Source organism: Schistocerca serialis, chromosome 2, assembly GCF_023864345.2.
Source record: "Schistocerca serialis cubense isolate TAMUIC-IGC-003099 chromosome 2, iqSchSeri2.2, whole genome shotgun sequence".
Taxonomy (NCBI): Eukaryota; Metazoa; Arthropoda; class Insecta; order Orthoptera; family Acrididae; genus Schistocerca; species Schistocerca serialis.
Genome location: NC_064639.1, coordinates 298,857,801 through 298,877,783, shown reverse-complemented (window position 1 = coordinate 298,877,783; position 19,983 = coordinate 298,857,801).

Here is a 19,983-nt window from a genome sequence, read left to right as displayed (position 1 = left end):
CACTTAACAATGGCCTGGATGGCTACACCAAGGAATTTTATGGTTGTTAGTGTTTCCAGTGATCTAGAAGTACATAGAGATAATAAAGCAAAGACAAATAAATGTCTGCCAAGAGGGCAATGCATAAAGCAATAGTGTAGCAGAATCTGGAGGAAATTCTGTGGATGTGAAAACCCTCCACCCCTATCTCCCCCAACTTATCATTATTTTAACTAGTTCAGTATATTGTGCCAACATCCTCATCTGAGAGCAGCACTTGCACTCTATGCCATCAATTATTTGCTGGGTTTCTCCGGCACTTTTTACACTCTAGTACCTTGGAAGTTATTCCCTGAGGAATTAACATATGTCCTATCATCCTGCCCTTCTTTTTGTGAACATATTCCGTATGTGTCTTTCTTTGTTGATTCTATGGAGAACCACCTCATTCTTTGCCTTACCATTCCACCAAATTTTCAACATACGCTTTAACTTTCTTATTTTCCAGTTTTCTTACAGTCTATGTTTCACTACCATACAACACTGTGCTTCAAATGTACATTCTCAGAAATTTGTTCTTCAAATTTAGTGCTATGCTTGATATTAGTAGACTTCTCTTGGTCATGAATGCCTTTTGCCAGTGTTAGTCTGCTTTGCTAAGTCCGTCATGGGTTATTTCGCTACCTAGGTAGCAGAATTCCTTAACTTCAACTACTTCGTGAACACCATTTCTGGTGTTGAGTTTTGTGCTGTTCTCATTTTTGCTACTTCTCCTTACTTCTGTCTTTCTTCGATTTACTGTCAATCCATATTCTTTACTCTTTAGACTGCTCATTCAGTTCAACAGATCCTGTAATTCTTCTTCACTTTCAGTGAGGATAGCAATCCCATTAGTAAATTGTATCATTGATATCCTTTCACCTTGAATTTTAATCCCACTCATGAACCTTTCTTTTATTTCTGACATTGCTTCTTCGATGTAGTAGGGGTGAAAGACTACATTTCTGTCTTACAGTGTTTTGAAAATGAGTATGTGGTTCTTGGTCTTCCTTTCTTATTGTTCCATCTCGGCTCTTGTGCGTATTGTATATTGTAAATGTAGTGGAGATGTTGTCACAGACAGGCACAACAAAAAGAATGCTAACAAGTAAGCTTCTGGCCAAAAGGCTTTCTTCTGAATTAGACAACATACATACACACATTCATGCAAATACAACTATTTTTGCATGACTCTCTGTGTGTGTTACGTATAATTTATAAGGAGACCTTTTGGCCTAAAGTTTACTTATTTAGCATTCTTTTTGTCGTACCTGTCTGCAACTCAACATATCCACTGTCTGAAGAGTAGCAATCTATTCTTTTCATAACATTGTCATTTTTCCATCCTGGATTTTCCATTGTTTGATTTTGTATATTATCCATCTTTTCCTACAGATTATTCCCATTTTTCTCAGAATTTCAAACTTTTGCACCATTTTACATTGTTGAACACTCTTTCCAGGTCGACAAATCCTATGAACTAATCTTGATTTTTCTTGCGTCTTGCTTCCATTGTTGGTTGCAATATCAGAACTGCCTTTCTCATGTTCTTACCTTTCCACAAACTAAACTGACTATCCTATAACAGGTCTTCAATTTTCTTTTCCATTCTTCTGTATATTATTCTTGTCAGCAACTTGAATGCACAAGACATTAGACTAATTGTGCGATAGTTCTTGTAGTCACCAGCTCTTGCTATTTTCAGGATTGTATGGATTATACTTTTCCAGAAGTCTGATGGTATATCTCTCAATAGTCACTTGGTTGTCACTTCCTCAAATGATTTCAATACTTCTGAAGAAATTCTATCTATACTTTCTGCCTTATTTGATTGTAGCTCTTCAAAAGTGCTATTAAACTCTGACCGTAATACTGTGTCCCCTATGTCTACCATATTGTCTCCCAGTTCTTCCCCAATTGAGTCATCAGACAGGTCCTCCCTCACATAGAGGCCTTCTTGTCCAACTATCTGCTCTTTTCTCTGTGTTTAAGTGTAGTATTCCCTTTGTACTCTTGATGTCGAAATCTTTGCATTTAATTTCACCAAAAATTATTTTGTCTTTTCTATATGCTGAATCAGTCCTCCCAATAACCATTTCTTTTTCGATTTCTTCACAGCTTTCCTGTAGCCATTTAGCCTGGGCTTCCCTGCACTTCCTATTTACTTCATTCCTAAGTGACTAAGTATTTCTGTAAGTATTCCTATATACCCCTGAAAATTTTTGTATTCCCTTCTTTTTTTGATGAATTAAAGAATTTTTCTGTTATTCAAGGTTTCTTCACAGATACTTTCCTTGTGTCTATGTCTGTCGGTCTAACTTCTGTGATTGCTCTTTTTAGAGGTGTCTAGTCCTCTTAAAGAATTAAATCAGATGATGCTGAGGGAAGTGATTAGGAAGTGAGACACAAAAGTACTGGGCAGTAAAATAACTGATGGCCAAAGTGGACAGGTCTTAAAATGTAGATGCAATGGCAAGAAAAGCATTTCTGAAGAAGATAAATTTGTTAACATTGAATATAATTAGAGTATTAGGAAGTCTGTTTCTAAAGGTATTTGTCTGGAGTGTAGCCTAGTATGGAAGTGAAATGTGGGCAATAAGCAGTTCAGACAAGAGAACAGAAGCTTTTGAATTGTGAAGCTACAGGTCATTGTTGGAGATTAGATGGGGAGATTGCATAACTAATGAGAAGGTATTGAATAGAGTTGGGGAGAAAAGAAGTTTGTGCCATAATGTGACCAAAAGAAGGGTTCATTTGATAGGACACAGTCTGAGACATCAAGAAGTCACAGTTTAATATTGGAAGGAAGTGTGGATGGTAAAAATTGTAGAGGAAGAGCAAGATGTGAATACAGTAATCTCCTGTCATTTTCCAATTATACCTTCTCCTTCTGTGATTTTTTAACAGTGTGTTCACTATTACTGGCTGAGATATATTGCAGAACTCAGTCTTTCTTCTCTCTTGTTCCTGCTACCAAGCCCACTTTCATCTGATCCTCCCCCTACTAAAATGTTCTGTCCCCCATGATTATTAGATTTCATCTCTTTTTGCATATTGAATTACCCATTCTATATCCTCAAGTGCTTTCTCTATCTCCTCACCTTCTGCTTGTGATGTTACCACCAGAACTGGAGTCAAGATACTCATGTATGACACACAAACCAAGTAATCAACCAACAGCAGAATTGCTGAACTCCGTTTTCATTTTAAAATGTATCTATACAACAAAGAATAATCAAGGAGTACTACACAAGTGTAATTCTTACAACACTACAAAGATAAGTGACACAAATGTTAATGTGAGTGGCTCTGAGAAAGAGCTGAAATGGTTAAAATTAAACAAAATTCTAGGACTGATGAAAGCTCAACCAGAATCTACACAGAATTTGTGTCTGTGCTACTCCATCTTATATACATCATATATGGAAGATCCCTCAAATGAAAAACTTAGTGCAGTAGTGGTATGAAATTACAGGTCAGATCTGTCTACAAGAAGGGTAGCAGAAGTGATTAACAAAACTGCTATCCAACATCTTTGACATCCATTTTTAATAGCATCTTAAACCATATTCTGTACTCAAATATAATGAGGTATCACCAACAGAATTATCTCTATGCCAACCATCATGGACCGCAAAGTCACTGGTCATGCAAAACACAACTTAACTTTTTCTCACATGACACCCTGAAAGCCATGGAATGAGGCTCTGTTAAGATGGTAGATGGAGTATTTCATGTCTTTCAAAAAGTGTTTGATTAAGTATCATGTCAACACTTATGAACCAAAGTATAATCATAAGTGAATGAAGTAAAATTTGTTACTGGATTGACGATTCCTTTACAAAGAGGATGCCGCATGTTATGTTGGATAGAGAGTATCGACAAATATGAAAGTAACTTAAGGCAATCCCCAGGAAAGTGTGCTGGAACCCTTGCTGTTCATTTTTTTGTATTAATACTGATAGTGTAGCAGACAATATTCATCGTAATCTCAGACTTTTCACCTACAATGCATTCGTACATACTGAAGTTTTGTTTGAAGAAAGTGCACAAATATCCAACCAGATCATGAAAAGATTTCAAAGTGGTGCAAAGATTGAAGATTGCCAACTCACTTTAAATGTTCAGAAATGTAAACTGTGCTCTAATAGAACGAAACAACATAGTATCCTATGACTGTGATACCAATGGGATACAACTGGAATCAGTCAGCTGACAGAAATACCTGGGTGTAACAATTTGTAAGGATATGATATGAAATAAAATGAGCACATAGGCTCAGTTGTAGTTAATGTAGGTGGCAGACTTTGGATCTTTGGTAGGGTACTGTAGAAATGCAAAGAGTTTATGAAGGAGATTACTTATAAAACATTCATATGACCCATCCTAGAATATTGACAGGTGTGTGTGACTCTTACTGAATCAGATTGACAATGTGTAATGAAGCATAACAGAAAACACTATAATGAAGCAATCAATGCCAGGACTGACACGCAAAGCTGATATACAAGTTGCACATAAAACACATACTTTGTAAATTACTGTTAACATGACTGTACTTAATTTCACTTGAATATGAGTTTGTAATAGCCATTACACTAATAAGAATTCGTAGTTTTCAAATTATGTTTATTTTACGTAAATCTACTTTTATACAAAATTCAGGAAAGTCGATTTGATATCATTTCCTGAGATCTTGTTCCCAAATTATTTATTTTTGAGACAGCTGTTACATTGTGTCAGTTACTAGATATGAATTCATTGTATATTTTAGCATCAAAAGTAATTTTATAATTGAAAATAAATTAATGTTTTATGAAATTAATTGTTTATGAAGCACATTTGATAAAATTTCATATAGGAACAAACATTTAATAGAGACTCTGTTTATGAGAAAAAATGACAATATTATGAAAAGGATAGGCTGTTACTCACTTTGTAGCAGAGATGTTGAATCACACATAGGCACAACAAAAACCTTTAAACGAGAAAGCTTTCGGCCAAAAGGCCTTCCAAATTCTAACATACATGCAAACATTCAAGCAGTCTGGCCTCAGTAGCCAGAGACAGTGTTCATCGATCTGTGCGCGCACATTTGCTCGGATGTATGTGTGTATGCTGTCTAATTCAGAAGAAGGCCTTTTGAGCAAAAGCTTACTTATTGTGAAAAACATATCTCCATTTTTTGTAAAGCACATTTCTGTACCAGGAAATTTGTAGAATCATAATTTTAAATTATAATTTTAATTATTCACAAGTAACCATGTTATGTAATATGATGGTTGTTGTATTTGATTTATAGACTGGTGTTGGAACAAATCAGGCAGTCTGAAGTTAAGTGCGAGCTCTGTGTTACATAGACTCGGTTGCAAAAGTTTCTCAATATCAATGCATTTTTCACTACTTATGAGATCTGTTCAAAACATTCCAGAACATTCGTAATTTCACACTGAGGGTGTGTTGGAGTGAAATGCGGTTGGCATCCTTGCACATGCCTGTGTTTGAAGTGTATCTGCTAGAAGTTACATTGTTGTATGTCTGTTAGTTATTGTTCAGTGTTGCATTGAGTAGAGTGTTGTGTCACACAGTTTGGGAATTTCGAGATGCAGAGTTAGAGGAGCAATCCATCTACTTTAAATTTAGTGTGAAACTCAAGAAAATCTTTACATAGACACACCAAACAATGTAGGAAGCCTATGGTGATGAGTGCTTAAGCCGAACTCTGTGTTGCAAATGGTTCACATGGTTTAAAAATGTCCAGACACAAGTTAAAGATGACCCTCATTCAGGATGCTCTTTGATGTCTACCAAGAATGCTGATGTCAGGAATATCAACGAAACTGTGTGTGTCAATTGAAAACTGACTGACTGAGAGATTGCAGAAGAATGTAACATTTCAGTTGGATCATGTCATGAAATCCTGACACAGCATCTTGGAATGCATCTTATTGCCACCAAGTTAGTCCCATGGCTCATGAGTCAAGACCAGAAAGACCTTTGCCTCATAATCTGTGAAGAGCTTTTGAATCTCGCAAATGAGAACAAGATATTCCTTAAGAGAATCATAACTGGTGATGTGACTTAGGTCTACGGTTATGATGTTGAGACCACATTTCAATCTTCACAGTCAATCGGGAAAGGTTCTCCAAGACTAAAAAAAGCTCGTCAAGTTGGAACAAATGTCAAAGTCATGCTGATGAGATAAAAGAAAATTCCCAGGCGACAGTTCGTGCAATCCAGCAAGAGGCATTTCAGACTGCTTCCGCAAGTGGAAATGGCATTGGGAGCGGTGTATTAATTGTTGAGGACAGTATTTGTATTTTGAAGGAGACCATGCACAATAAGTAAAAGATAAACATAGAAAAATTTTGTGCAAAAAGCTCGAGAATTTTTTGAGCAGACCTTGTATACTATACAATTGAAGATGAAACCCAAGTCAGATGTTTACTATTTCCTTAATTAAGTGCTTCAGCTAGTTCCTTCATGTGAGATCAATCTATTTGGTATGAACTGAAGTGAGGCAAGATCATCAGTAATCACCCCTACAATAAGCAGCGTTCTGCTATGAACAGTACCAATTATTTGTGAAATACTTTGAAAACCACTTAGAAATCAAGCATAAAATTAGCTATTTTTCTGTCAATATATTTAAATATTTTGTAGCAAAATGTTGCAAGTAGATATTGAACATGTACAAAGATTGTCAAAATGTTTGAAAACTTGAACAAGCAGATTCTTAAAAATAGACAGCAAGTATCCTGTGAATGACTATTTACAAAGTTTCAAGAATCCATATTAAGCGAGGAATTTAAGAATACACTAAAAACCTCTATGCACAGCTCCTGTACGAACAATGAAGACAAGCTTACATGAAGTGCAAAGCACATAGGCACATTTAAGCAATTATCCTCCCTCCGCTCCATACAAGAAAGGAATGGAAAAAATCTTTTAATACTTGGTACAATGGAAAGTATCTTCACTGTGCTTTCAGAGTAAAGGTGTAGATATAGTTATGGGTTATATCTAGCAAGCAGAAGAGAAGCAGGAAGGAACTTCCATACAACACGTAATAGTAGACTTGACTTTATGCAGGACAGTCACAAGACATATTAACTCTTTCATCACAAAAACCATCAAGTGACTATGTAATGTTAATGTAACATCATCCTGTGACCCGTCATATGTTGAACTACTTTTAAAGTGTCCTCAGCACATAATCTGTCAAATTGTAGGCTGTTGATAATCTGATCTCATCACATAACTAGTCTTATGATACCCCATGAATAGTGTGCCTACTGTATGACCTGACATATGAAAGGCCAATGATAACATGCTCTCACCAGGCACCTGTAATAGTATAGACCAGTGGTAGCTAGCCTCACAAGACTCATAATATGATGGACTCGTGAGAGCGCATTCTCATCACATGATCCATTATATGATGAACCAAAGACAGACTTCCCTCATCACAAGTTAATCATGTTGTTGTTGCTGTTGTGGTCTTCAGTCCTAAGACTGGTTTGATGCAGCTCTCCATGCTACCCTATCCTGTGCAAGCTTCTTCATCTCCCAGTACTTACTGCAACCTACATCCTTCTGAATCTGCTTAGTGTATTCATCTCTTGGTCTCCCTCTACGATTTTTACCCTCCACGCTGCCCTCCAATGCTAAATTTGTGATCCCTTGATGGCTCAGAACATATCCTACTAACCGGTCACTTGTTTTTGTCAAGTTGTGCCACAAACTTCTCTTCTCCACAATTCTGTTCAATACTTCATCAGTAGTTATGTGATCTACCCATCTAATCTTCAGCATTCTTCTGTAGCACCACATTTCGAAAGTTTCTATTCTCTTCTTGTCTAAAATATTTATTGTCCATGTTTCACTTCCATACATGGCTACACTCCATACAAATACTTTCAGTAATGACTTCCTGACACTTAAATCAATACTCGATGTTAAAAAATTTCTCTTCTTCAGAAACGCTTTCCTTGCCATTGCCAGTCTACATTTTATATCTTCTCTACTTTGACCATCATCTGTTATTTTGCTCCCCCAAATAGCAAAACTCCTTTTACTACTTTAAGTGTCTCATTTCCTAATCTAATTCCCTCAGCATCACCCGACTTAATTCAACTACATTCCATTATCCTCATTTTGCTTTTGTTGATGTTCATCTTATATCCTCCTTTCAAGACACTGTCCATTCTGTTCAACTGCTCTTCCAAGTCCTTTGCTGCCTCTGACAGGATTACAATGCTATCGGTGAACCTCAAAGTTTTTATTTCTTCTCCATGGATTTTAATACCTACTTCGAACTTTTCTTTTGTTTCGTTTACTGCTTGCTCAATATACAGATTGAATAACATTGGGGAGAGGCTACAACCCTGTCTCACTCCCTTCCCAATCACGGCTTCCCTTTCATGCCCCTCGACTCTTATAACTGCCATCTGGTTTCTGTACAAATTGTAAATAGCCTTTTGCTCCGTGTATTTTACCCCTGCCATCTTTAGAATTTGAAAGAGAGTATTCCAGTCAACATTGTCAAAAGCTTTCTCTAAGTCTACAAATGCTAGAAACGTAGGTTTGCCTTTCCTTAATTTTTTTTCTAAGATAAGTCATAAGATCAGTATTGCCTCACATGTTCCAACATTTCTACGGAATCCAAACTGATCTTCCCCGAGGTCGGCTTCTACCAGTTTTTCCATTCATCTGTAAAGAATTCACGTTAGTATTTTGCAGCTGTGACTTATTAAACTGATAGTTCAGTAATTTTCGCATCTATCAACACCTGCTTTCTTTGGGATTTGAATTATTATATTCTTCTTGAAGTCTGAGGGTATTTTGCCTGTCTCATACATCTTGCTCACCAGATGGTAGAGTTTTGTCAGGACTGGCTCTCCCAAGGCCGTCAGTAGTTCTAATGGAATGTTGTCTACTCCCGGGGTCTTGTTTCGACTCAGGTCTTTCAGTGCTCTGTCAAACACTTCACGCAGTATCGTATCTCCCATTTCATCTTCATCTACATCCTCTTCCATTTGCATAATATTGTCCTCAAGTACATCGCCCTTGTATAGACCCTCAATATACTCCCTCCACATTTCTGCTTTCCCTTCTTTGCTTAGAGCTGGGTTTCTAAGCAAAGAAGAAGTTAACCATAATGTGGGTCAAAGATAGCCTTCCCTTACTTGTGATACATCATATGACTAACAAACAATAGTATGTCTGCTTGTGTCTGTATGTGTGGATGGATATGTGCGTGTGTGCGAGTGTATACCTGTCCTTTTTTCCCCCTAAGGTAAGTCTTTCCGCTCCCGGGATTGGAATGACTCCTTACCCTCTCCCTTAAAACCCACTTCCTTTCGTCTTCCCCACTCCTTCCCTCTTTCCTGATGAGGCAACAGTTTGTTGCGAAAGCTTGAATTTTGTGTGTATGTTTGTGTTTGTTTGTGTGTCTATCGACCTGCCAGCGCTTTCGTTCGGTAAGTCACCTCATCTTTGTTTTTATATATAATTTTTCCCGCGTGGAATGTTTCCTTCTATTATATTGATATCAAACAATAGTATGGTCTAGACCTCCAACGTAATGACCAAGAATAACTTCACTTCATACACAGGCAGTATAGGGTGACTATGTGCTACATGTTGGTGACCAATGAGAATTTTTTGGATATAACGTAGATTGCAGTAGAACATTTTGTATTCTGTTGATATTCTGCAGTGTTTTGGGGAAACAAAACATGTGCATGCAATTTTCAAGAGGGCTTGAAGGACTGTATGTCTGAGCAGTTGTTGAATATATTTAATAAAAGTGATAGTTTATATATCTAAAAACACAGATGATGTGACTTACCGAACGAAAGTGCTGGCAGGTCGATACACAGACGTGACAAAAGCCATGGGATAGTGATACACACATATACAGATGGCGGTTGTATCATGTAAATAAGGCATAAAATGACAGTGCATTGGCAGAGCTGTCATTTGTACTCAGGTGATGCATGTGAAAAGGTTTCTGACATGATTATGGCTGCACGACAGGCAGTTGTTGAATATATTTAATAAAAGTGATAGTTTATATATCTAAAAACACAGATGATGTGACTTACCGAACGAAAGTGCTGGCAGGTCGATACACAGACGTGACAAAAGCCATGGGATAGTGATACACACATATACAGATGGCGGTTGTATCATGTAAATAAGGCATAAAATGACAGTGCATTGGCAGAGCTGTCATTTGTACTCAGGTGATGCATGTGAAAAGGTTTCTGACATGATTATGGCTGCACGACAGGAATTAATAGACTTTGAATGCAGAATGGTAGTTGGAGCTAGATGCATGGAGTAATCCATTTCAGAAATCATTGAGGAATTAAATATTCCATGATCCACAGTATAAAGTGTGTGCCCAGAATGCCACATTTCAGGCCTTACCTCTCATCACAGACAATGTGGTGGCCGACGGCCTTCACTTAACGATTGTAAGTGCTAACAGGCAAGCAACACTGCGTGAAATATCTGCAGAAATCAATGTGGCATGTGCAATGAATGTATCCATTAAGACAGTGCGGCAAAATTTGGTGCTAATGGGCTATGGCAGCAGATGACCAATATGAGTGCCTTTCCATGCAGCATAACATCACCTGTTGCATCTCTCCTGAGCTTGTGACCATATTGCTTGGACCCTAGACAACTGGAAGACCATGGCCTGGTCAGATGAGTCCAGATTTCAGATGGTAAGAGCTGACATTACGGTTTGAGTGAGGTGCAGTGCCCATGAAGCCATGGACCCAACATGTCAACAAGGCACTGTGCAAGCTGGTGGTGGCTACATAATGGTGTGGGCTATGTTTACATGGAATGGACTGGGTCCTCTGATCCAACTGAACTGATCATTGACTGCAAATTGTTCTGTTTGGCTGCTTCAGAGAGCATGTGCAGCCATTCATGGGCTTCATGTTCCTAAACAAAGGAATTTTTATGGATGACAATGCACCATGTCACTGGGCCACAATGGTTCATGATTGGTTGAAGAACATTCTTGGCAATTTGAGCAAATGATCTGACCACTCAGATTGCCCAACTTTAAACCCATTGAACATTTATGGGACATAATAGAGAGGTCAGTTTGTGAACAAACCCTGCAACAGGAACAGTTTAACTATTATGGACCCCCGAGGGGGCTTGCCACTCTTTGACAGGTTCGTGCTACCATGGGGTAGCATTTTTTCCCTTCAGTGCTGCATGGCTATCCTCTTGCTATTCTTTTTCCCCTCCCTTGGGGAATGTTTGAGATATTATTGGGAATGTTCGGCATTCTGCTGCGCTAGTGTCAATCCTAGTTGAGGGAAAGGGAAATTTTATCAAAATTCAATGAAGGCACTGTTGGGTGATGAAATCTCGGGCCACTGACAGGGTGTGGTAACATACAAAAGCCAGCAGGCCAGGCAAGGTAAACTTGGCACTCGTGGGTGTGGATCTGCGATGGCGGTATTGCACGCACGATTTTTTTGAGTGGAGCAACAACGAGCCAGGAAACTGCAGCGTTGCTTTAAGTTATTGCAATGTATTAGGCGGGGCACTAGGACAGAGCCAGGAGTGGCGATTTGTAAATGGCTGATGTGTGGAAATTTATCCCTGCCATAGTTTCTGTCTCTCTCTCTGACAGTATGTCAGAAGCGAGGGAGAAACCAATGTAAATAGATGGGCAATTTTAGCTTGACAGTGTGTGCCAGGTCAGTCAAACGTTGGGATGGCTCTGTGCTGGTCTATGCTTATAGGGGCCAGTCTGGCAGCAATGGTATAAGTATTCTACATAAACTTGTACTTTGTTTCTATGTAATTGTTCGGACTATATTCCGCCTCTGGGGACACAACACCGGGGCAGGACAGAACGGCAGCCTGGAACTTGGAGATCACATGGTCTGCCTGAAAGAGGGCAGTGAGAGCAGTCTGCAGTGGGTCCAGGAGGGGCTCGGTTCCACTCTAATCTATGGGCCATCTTCACTTTCCACCTGGTGTACCAGGGTCCGGGTGCAGCAAAGCTGCAGCAGTACCAGAGACGGCAGCGGGTGTTGCCATCTGGCAAGCACCGCTAGCGGCAAGTTGTGGCACAGAATCCAGGAGGATGTGGGTTCAAGAACGGTCCTGTTCTGGGAGCAGTAATGGTCTGAGGACCATGGGTGACCAGTACACCCACCTTCGTCCCATGGTCAGGCAGAGCAGACCAAACGGGACGGAGGGCTGCGAGGACCAGGGCTGTAGCAGTCTCCGGAATCACGGGCAGCAGCGTGGCGCAAGACGCGATGCATCGGCGGGCGGCGACCAGGGAGAGTGCGGCTGACTTACAGCAGAGTGGCCTTGATGACAGCAACAGCTGCGTCGGCATACCAAGAGTTGCTGAACCAGCTGGACTCACGGGACAGCACTGCGGGCGGCACACCGACACTACGCTGCACCCATTGAGTACTGTAAATTAGCTGAATAAAGACATGCTACTGAATACCAATGTATCACTCTGCACTGTCCCTTGATGCTCTTGAACTTTCTCGGCCTCTTGGAAAAATGCGGCGCAGTGGGTCCCGGCTTCAGCTCGGCCATCTGGAGTCCCAGGTTCAACACACTGACCCCGCAACAATTCTGTTGCTGACAAGCGAACAGTCTCACCTTTGGGTTTTGCTCCCTTTTCCTTTCTTTGTTTACCTTCTCCTCTTGTTCCTCCACTTTGGCATTTGAGGATCCTCTTTTTTTCTTCTTCCTCCCTGTGCGCTCCTGAAGGCCGGCTCACACATCTGATGCATAACAGGTGACTGGGTAATGCGTAATTCCCAGCCCTGGGTTGACAGGTAGGGTTCGCACGTACTCCCTGGTACAGGCCAGGCCCAGGGAGGGGTGATTTCCTGAGCTGTAACCTTCCCAAATTGCCGATTGGTCCTTCTGTCAGGTGTTCAGGAGGTGTGAACAATCACCTAAGGCAGTTGCGCCCCCTTGTGCAGGGGGCCCTGAGTTGGAAGGAGCGTGCCATCAGAGACGCTGGCAATCATGGGGGAATTCCTTGTGAAGAGTCAATAATCTTCCCCCTCAACATCTACAAAACATAAATATAATGAGGCTAACAATTCAAAGGCCCTTCCCTCTCCACCACAGTTCCTCACGGTCTCACGTACTGAAGATGGTCAGCCCTTTGCCACGGTAAATCCATTTATTATTCAGAAAGGTGTAGATGCAATTGCTGGCGCTGTGAAATCCTGGTCTCGTTCATGGAATGGCACTTTGCTTTTGGAGACCACTTCTGATTCTCAAGTACAACAACTGTTTGCTGCCTCGCTTCTCCATTATTACACTGTTCATGTCGAGACCCATAGAACTTTCAATTCTTCCTGTGGTATAATTTACACTAGGCTGCTCGACAGTCTAACCAAGACCAAAATCCAATCTTACCTCTCTGATCATGGTGTCATTGCTGTCCATCATGTAATGAAAAAGATAGATTCCTCCGTAGTGCCCACCCGCACTCTTTTTACACCTTTGACAGAGTGGTGCTTCCTTCCAAGCTCAAAGTGGGCTATGAACTTATCACTGTCTGGCCGTACATTCCGAACCCTATGCGCTGCTACCAGCCATTTCAGTCACACTAGAACGTCTTGTCGGCACCCAGCCACATGTGTCACCTTGTATCTTGGTGAGCGAGCTGTTCAAGAGATCCGGGTAAAGTAAAAGGTGCCTTATGCAGCCGCTCACAAGGTACTGGCTAGTCGTAAACCCTGTAGTCTCCTGTTTGGTACCTATAGTTTTGTTCTTGCTACCCCTCGCTCCATGAAGGACATGGCCACACAAACATGCAACCTCCAATTCAGCTCTGAGGCTCTGAAATCACCCAGTGTCAAGGCAGCATCGCCATCCCTCCGTCCAACTGTGCAACAAGCCATTAAACTCTCACCTGAAGGGGCAAAGCCACCAGCTACACAACCGGTAGGCCGGAGGGAACAGAAGGAGTACTCTCTTGAAGACTTCCTCCGTCCCTCCAGCCACACAACACCCGAGTCTTCATCTAACCGGAAAGGCTCAAAGAAATCCACCAAAGACAAATGGTCTTCTCCTTCACCACCTCGAAGATCCTCTTCGATGGTGTCGCCACGTGGTACCTTAGCCTGGCCAGCCTCCATGTCGCTGGTGCACACCATCAACTGTTTTTCAGCATTGGACTCCACAGACAGACCACACAAGCAAGCTGATGCTTCTGTGGACCCCATGGAGTAGAATCCTCCTGCTTCTGTGTCCTGTAGCAGCGCCTCTTCCCCAGCTGTCATTCGGCAGCCGCCGAGGTGACACCCCTACATCTCTTCGTCATCATGATTTTCCTCCAACAGAATGAGGATTTACGGCTGCTTTTAGCATCGCAGCATCCCCTTGTACTCTGCCTTCAGGAAACAAAATTGCGCCCTCACGACCTCTTTGAGCTTTCACATTTCTTACTAATTCATTTTGATTTTCCCCCTGAGGTCAGCTTTCCACCACATGGGGACATCACGCTGCTCATACGGGATGACATTCATAGTCAACCCATCTCCCTGCCTGAGTGACTACCAGTCTACACGCTGTTGCAGTTCGCCTTTGCCTTCCGCACCTGACTTTTTTCCTCTGTACCATACATGTCCCTCCATCATTCGCTATCACCAGGGCAGACTTCCTTCAACTTATTGGGCAGCTGCCCCCCACCCCTTTTTGCCACTCGGTGACTTTAATGTGCATCGTTCCCTTTTGGGGTTCTCCCTGGACCTGTCAGAGAGGTGCCCTCTTGGCTGACCAGGAACCAATTTAACCTCTTCTGCCTTAACAATGGAGCACTCAATTTCCTTTGCGACTCTTCGCACACCTATTCCCTTTTGGACCTCTCCTTGTGCACTGCCCAGCTTGCACCTCTTCTTGAGTGGTCCGTTCTTCCTGACACCTACTCGAGCGACGATTTTGTGTGCTCTCCATTTGCTGACTCCTACCCCATCCATGTGCACACCTAAATGGCAGCTTCCTAAGGCTGACTGGCTGCCTTACTCCTCCCTGGCGACCTTCGAAGAACGAGATTTCCCCAGTTGTGATGACCAGGTGGAATATCTCACAAACGTTATCCTTACTGCTGCAGAACGTTCCATCCCTGCACTTCCTCTTTACCACATCATGTCACAGTCCCTTGGTGGACTGAGGCATGCCGTGACACAATTCGCACACGGAGACATGCTCTCCACGTTTTTAACTGCCACCGTATCCAGGCAAACTGCGTTCATTATAAACAGATGCATGCTAAGTGTAGGCATGTTCTTCAGGATAGCAAAAGAGCTAGCTGGATTTCATTATAGTTCTTTAACAGTTCCACACCTTCCTCTGTTGTGTGGGCCAACCTCCAACGGCTCTCTGGAACCAAGATCTATTCCCCAATTTCCGGCCTGGCGATGTCATTGTGGACCGTATTGCTATCTACACCTTTGGCCACCATTTTGCTGAAGTTTTGAGCTATTCCTACTATCACCCTGCCTTCTTCCATCAGAAACGAGCTGAGGCAGCTTGGGTGATGCCCTTCTCTTCTCCGAATCATGAGAGCTACAAAGTCGGCTTTACTATGAAGGAGCTAGATCATGCTCTCAGTTCATCCTGATCCTCTGCCCCAGTGCCAGATGCCATCCACATTTGGATTTTGCAGCACCTTTCTCCTGTGGGCAAGCACTTTCTGCTTAACACATACAACCGAATCTGAGCAGAGGGCACATTTCTTGGACGCTGGTGTGAAACCACCATCATACCCATACCTAAGCACGGTAAGGACAAAAACCTTCCTTCTAGCTATTGCCCCATCTCTCTTACCAGCTGCATTTGCAAGATGATGGGACGTATGATTCATGCCTGGCTGGTGTGGTGGCTTGAGTCTCACCATTTACTAACAAATGCACAGTGTGGATTTCGAGTGTGGCATTCTGCAGTTGACCATCTTGTTACTTTGTCCAACCATGTCATGAATGGTTTTCTGCGGAAATCCCAGACTGTGGCCACGTTTTTCGATTTGGAGGAGGCCTACAACACCTGCTGGAGAACTGGTATCCTCCGTACTCTTTGTATGTGGGGCTTCCGTGGGCACCTGACCTGTTTTCTTTGGGCATTTTTACAAGACCGAGTTTTCAAAGTGCTCGTGGTTTCTGCCTTGTTGGACACCTTTATCCAGGAAAATAGTGTGCCTCAGGGTTCTGTCCTGAGTGTCGTCCTCTTTGGTATCGCCATTAAGCCTATAATGGCTTGTCTCCCGCTGGGCATCTCCGGCTCCCTTTTTGTTGATGATTTTGCCATCTATTGCAGTTCTCCATGAACATGTCTCACTGGATGGTGTCTTCAGTGCTGTCTTGTTTGTCTTTACTTTCACATTGCCACTGACAAAACTGTCTGAATGAATTTCTGGTGGCGCCAATGGTTTCTCCCACCAGCTCTCCATCTTGGGCCTATTGCCCTTCTGTTTGTTGAAACTACAAAACCCCTGGAGCTTATGCTCGATAAGAAACTCTCTTGGTCCTCCCATGTATCTTACCTGGCAGCCCACTGTATGTGGTCCCTCAGTGCCCTACATGTCCTCAATGGTACTTCCTGGTGTGCCGATCAAACCACCCTCCTCCATTTGTACCAGTCCCTTGTCTGTTCGAAACTCGACTGGGGTGTTTTCTTTATGCGTCTGCACACCCATCCCTCTTATGCCATCTCAACACTGTCCACCATCATGGCATCTGTTTAGCCACAGGTGCCTTCTACACTAGCCCGGTTGACTCTATATGATGAAGCTGCTGAACTACCACTGTCTTAACTGCCATGTCTTTCTCCTCAGCAGGTTTTCATGCCATTTGTCTGCCATGTGTGGCCACCCGTCCTATGCCTCCTTCTTTGACGATTCCTTTGATCATGAGTATGGGGCTTTCGGCCCTTCTTATCGTGCCTTAACTTCACACTACCAGCGACTTTCCCAGTGGGTGTGAACCCTTCACCACCTTGGCTTCGTGAAGCGGCCCATGTTAACCTTGGCCTTCATTCGCTTCCTAAGGACACTACTCCAGCCTCGGTCTATCGCCTTCAGTTTCATGACCTTTTCATGGAATTTCGCAATAGTACTTTTGTATACACTGATGGCTCTCGGACTGACTGTAGGGTCGGGTGTGCCTTCGTCATTGGCACTCAATATTGGCTTCCAGCACACTCCTCAGTATTTACAGCCATGCTCTTTGCCCTGCATCAGGCCACGGAGTACATCCAGTGACACAGGCTTTTCAATTGTGTCCTCTGCTCAGACTCACTCAGTGCCCTTCAAAGTCTATGTGCACTGTACACTGCCCATCCCTTATTCAGATGGTCCAGGGAAACTGTCACTTGCTCACTCTTGGTGGAGCCAGTGTCATGTTTCTGTCAGTTCCTGGTCATGTTGGGCTGCCAGGAAAAAACGCTGCTGACACTGCTGCCCAGGCTGCAGTTCTCTTACCTCAGCCTGCGAGTACCTGTATTCCCTCTGATGATCTCTGCTTTGCTGTCTGTCAGGAGGTGGTGTCCCTTTGGCATCGCCAATGGTCTTCCCTTCATGGGAATAAGCTCTGGCTTATTAAGCCTCTCCCAGTGCCTTGGATGATCTCCTGTCAGCCCTACCGCTGGGAGGAGATTATTTTAACTCGGCTGCATGTTGGGCACTGCCCCTTTAGCCATTGTCATTTGCTAAGTGGCGCTACCCCACCTCTTTGTACATATTCCACCAAAATTTTAACTGTTCGCCACTTCCTGGTGGACTACTCTTTTATTAACCATTTACGATCCAACTTGGGTTTGCCATATGATTTATCAGCCATTTTAGTGAATGGCTGTTGACCGTGTTTTACATTTTCCCACCGAAGCAATATGGTGAAGGCCATTTAATTTTTAGTTTTGGACCTCCGTTTCTGTATGGTGTCTTGTTTAGACCTTTTTCCACATGCCTGTTTTTAGCTATCTTCTCTTCTGTCAATTGGGACTGATGTACAGTCATTTAACTCCTCTCTGTGTTCGTGTCCTATAGTTCTGACTTGGGTGCTTATGACCCCAGTTGTCTTTTGCGGCCTAAAGCAAAACAAAACAAAAAACTATTATGGATGGTTATAGAGGCAGCATGGTTCAATACTTCCGCAGCGGACTTCCAGTGACTTGGCAAAGGGTCTGCCATGATATTAGGAGGAATCCCATGACTTTTGTCACCTCAGAGGGGACTTAATCACAACCTTCATAGCTACTTTTTGACACAGGAAGAAACATTGTTTCTGAATTGTTGTCAGACTCAAATGAAATTGGCCTCCCCCAAAACAATGCAGCACATGTGTACTGTGTTATCTTGGTGACGAAGTTAATTTTATTTTGTTATATATTATTTTCTGAAAAAGAGTAATGTGTTAACATCACATATAAATTTAAACACTACGAAATTATTTCTCAAATTATTTGTCTGTATGCAAGTGAAACTTGGCTAATAAACCATACATATAAGAAAACAGAAGCTTCTGAAACATAGTGCTATAAGAGAACGCTAAAGATTAGATGGTAGATTGAGTATCTAGTGAAGCGATAATTAATCAGGCCAGAGAGGAAAGAGTTATGGCATCATTTGACTTACTAAAGAGTAGATATCAAGGAGCAGTTAATTTGGTAAAGGAAGTAACTGTTGAGTGTAAAAATTCTAAAGGTAGACCAAGGTTTGATTACAAGTGAATGTATTTATGCAGGGACGAAGAGATTTGTACAGGGTGGACTAGCATGGAGGGCTGCATGAAATCAGTGCTTGGACTGAACACCATTGTGTAGGCGAGAAGGATGGAGGAAATGCCTGTGAACTTAATACGGAATTCCTAGTTTGTGTAAGGATGCAAAGACTTGCATTTTTGCTGTCTCTCTCTTTTCTAGCTTTTATTGTATGACAAAGCAATAATTTTTATAGTACTTGATTAAACAACGTCCTATTCTATAAGGAGATACCACTTATGATGAACTTTGACCAAAGAGAACATTTAACATCATCGAACCCGGGAGAAGTGATGTAGAGAGACTGAGTTTTGATGCATAAAACTTACTGACAGTGCCTTGCCTGAAGTTGGAAACCAACTTTTCAAAACAAGAGCCGCTGTTAATTTGCCATAGCTTCTGGAATTTGTTTTTCCCCCTATTTGCAGACTTAAGTCTGTTTCTGTTCAGAAGTAAATTATTTTCCAAACAATATATTCCTTCTAAAATGAGTACAACTGGAATAAAATTAATGGTATTATGAGGTTGCCAGATGGCTTATATCCTAGTTTTCATTGCCTTTAGGCGAACTTCCAGTGATATTGGAGAAAATAGGTTGAGGAAATATTGGATTATAGTGTGCATGATTCAAAAACTTATCGCAAGAAAGGGTTTACCACACAACTGATGTGACATTTTGCATTACTTGTATGGTAAACTGCACAAAGGACCAAGTCTTGCGAATTTTTGAGTTGTGGTGAGCATGACTGGGATGCAAGTGGGGTACTGTCCAAGAAAATAGGGCCAGTATACTGAAAACAAAGTAAAAGAGAAGAGAATATATTGGCAAAGAAATGGGTGTCAAAATAGTAGTACACTCAATGTTGACAGACTACTGCATAATTAAGCAGTTGATAACCAAGGGGGAAAAAAACATACTAAAAAAAAAGAAGTTTGTTAACTATAATGTGTCCTTGAGTACACAAAATCAATAGGGGCAGAGGACATACTACCTCTCTATTTCATTACAAAAGTGTTGCTGTAATAATCTTCAAACTGAAACAAGAGATCATTACTATAAACTCATATTATTAACTTAGTGAGGGCCAACCCAAATGGAGGTTGTGAAATACCATATCATTCCACTGAACTGTTAGGGAAAATGTTGACAGCAGACTCATGCCACAACATGCAGCTACCATA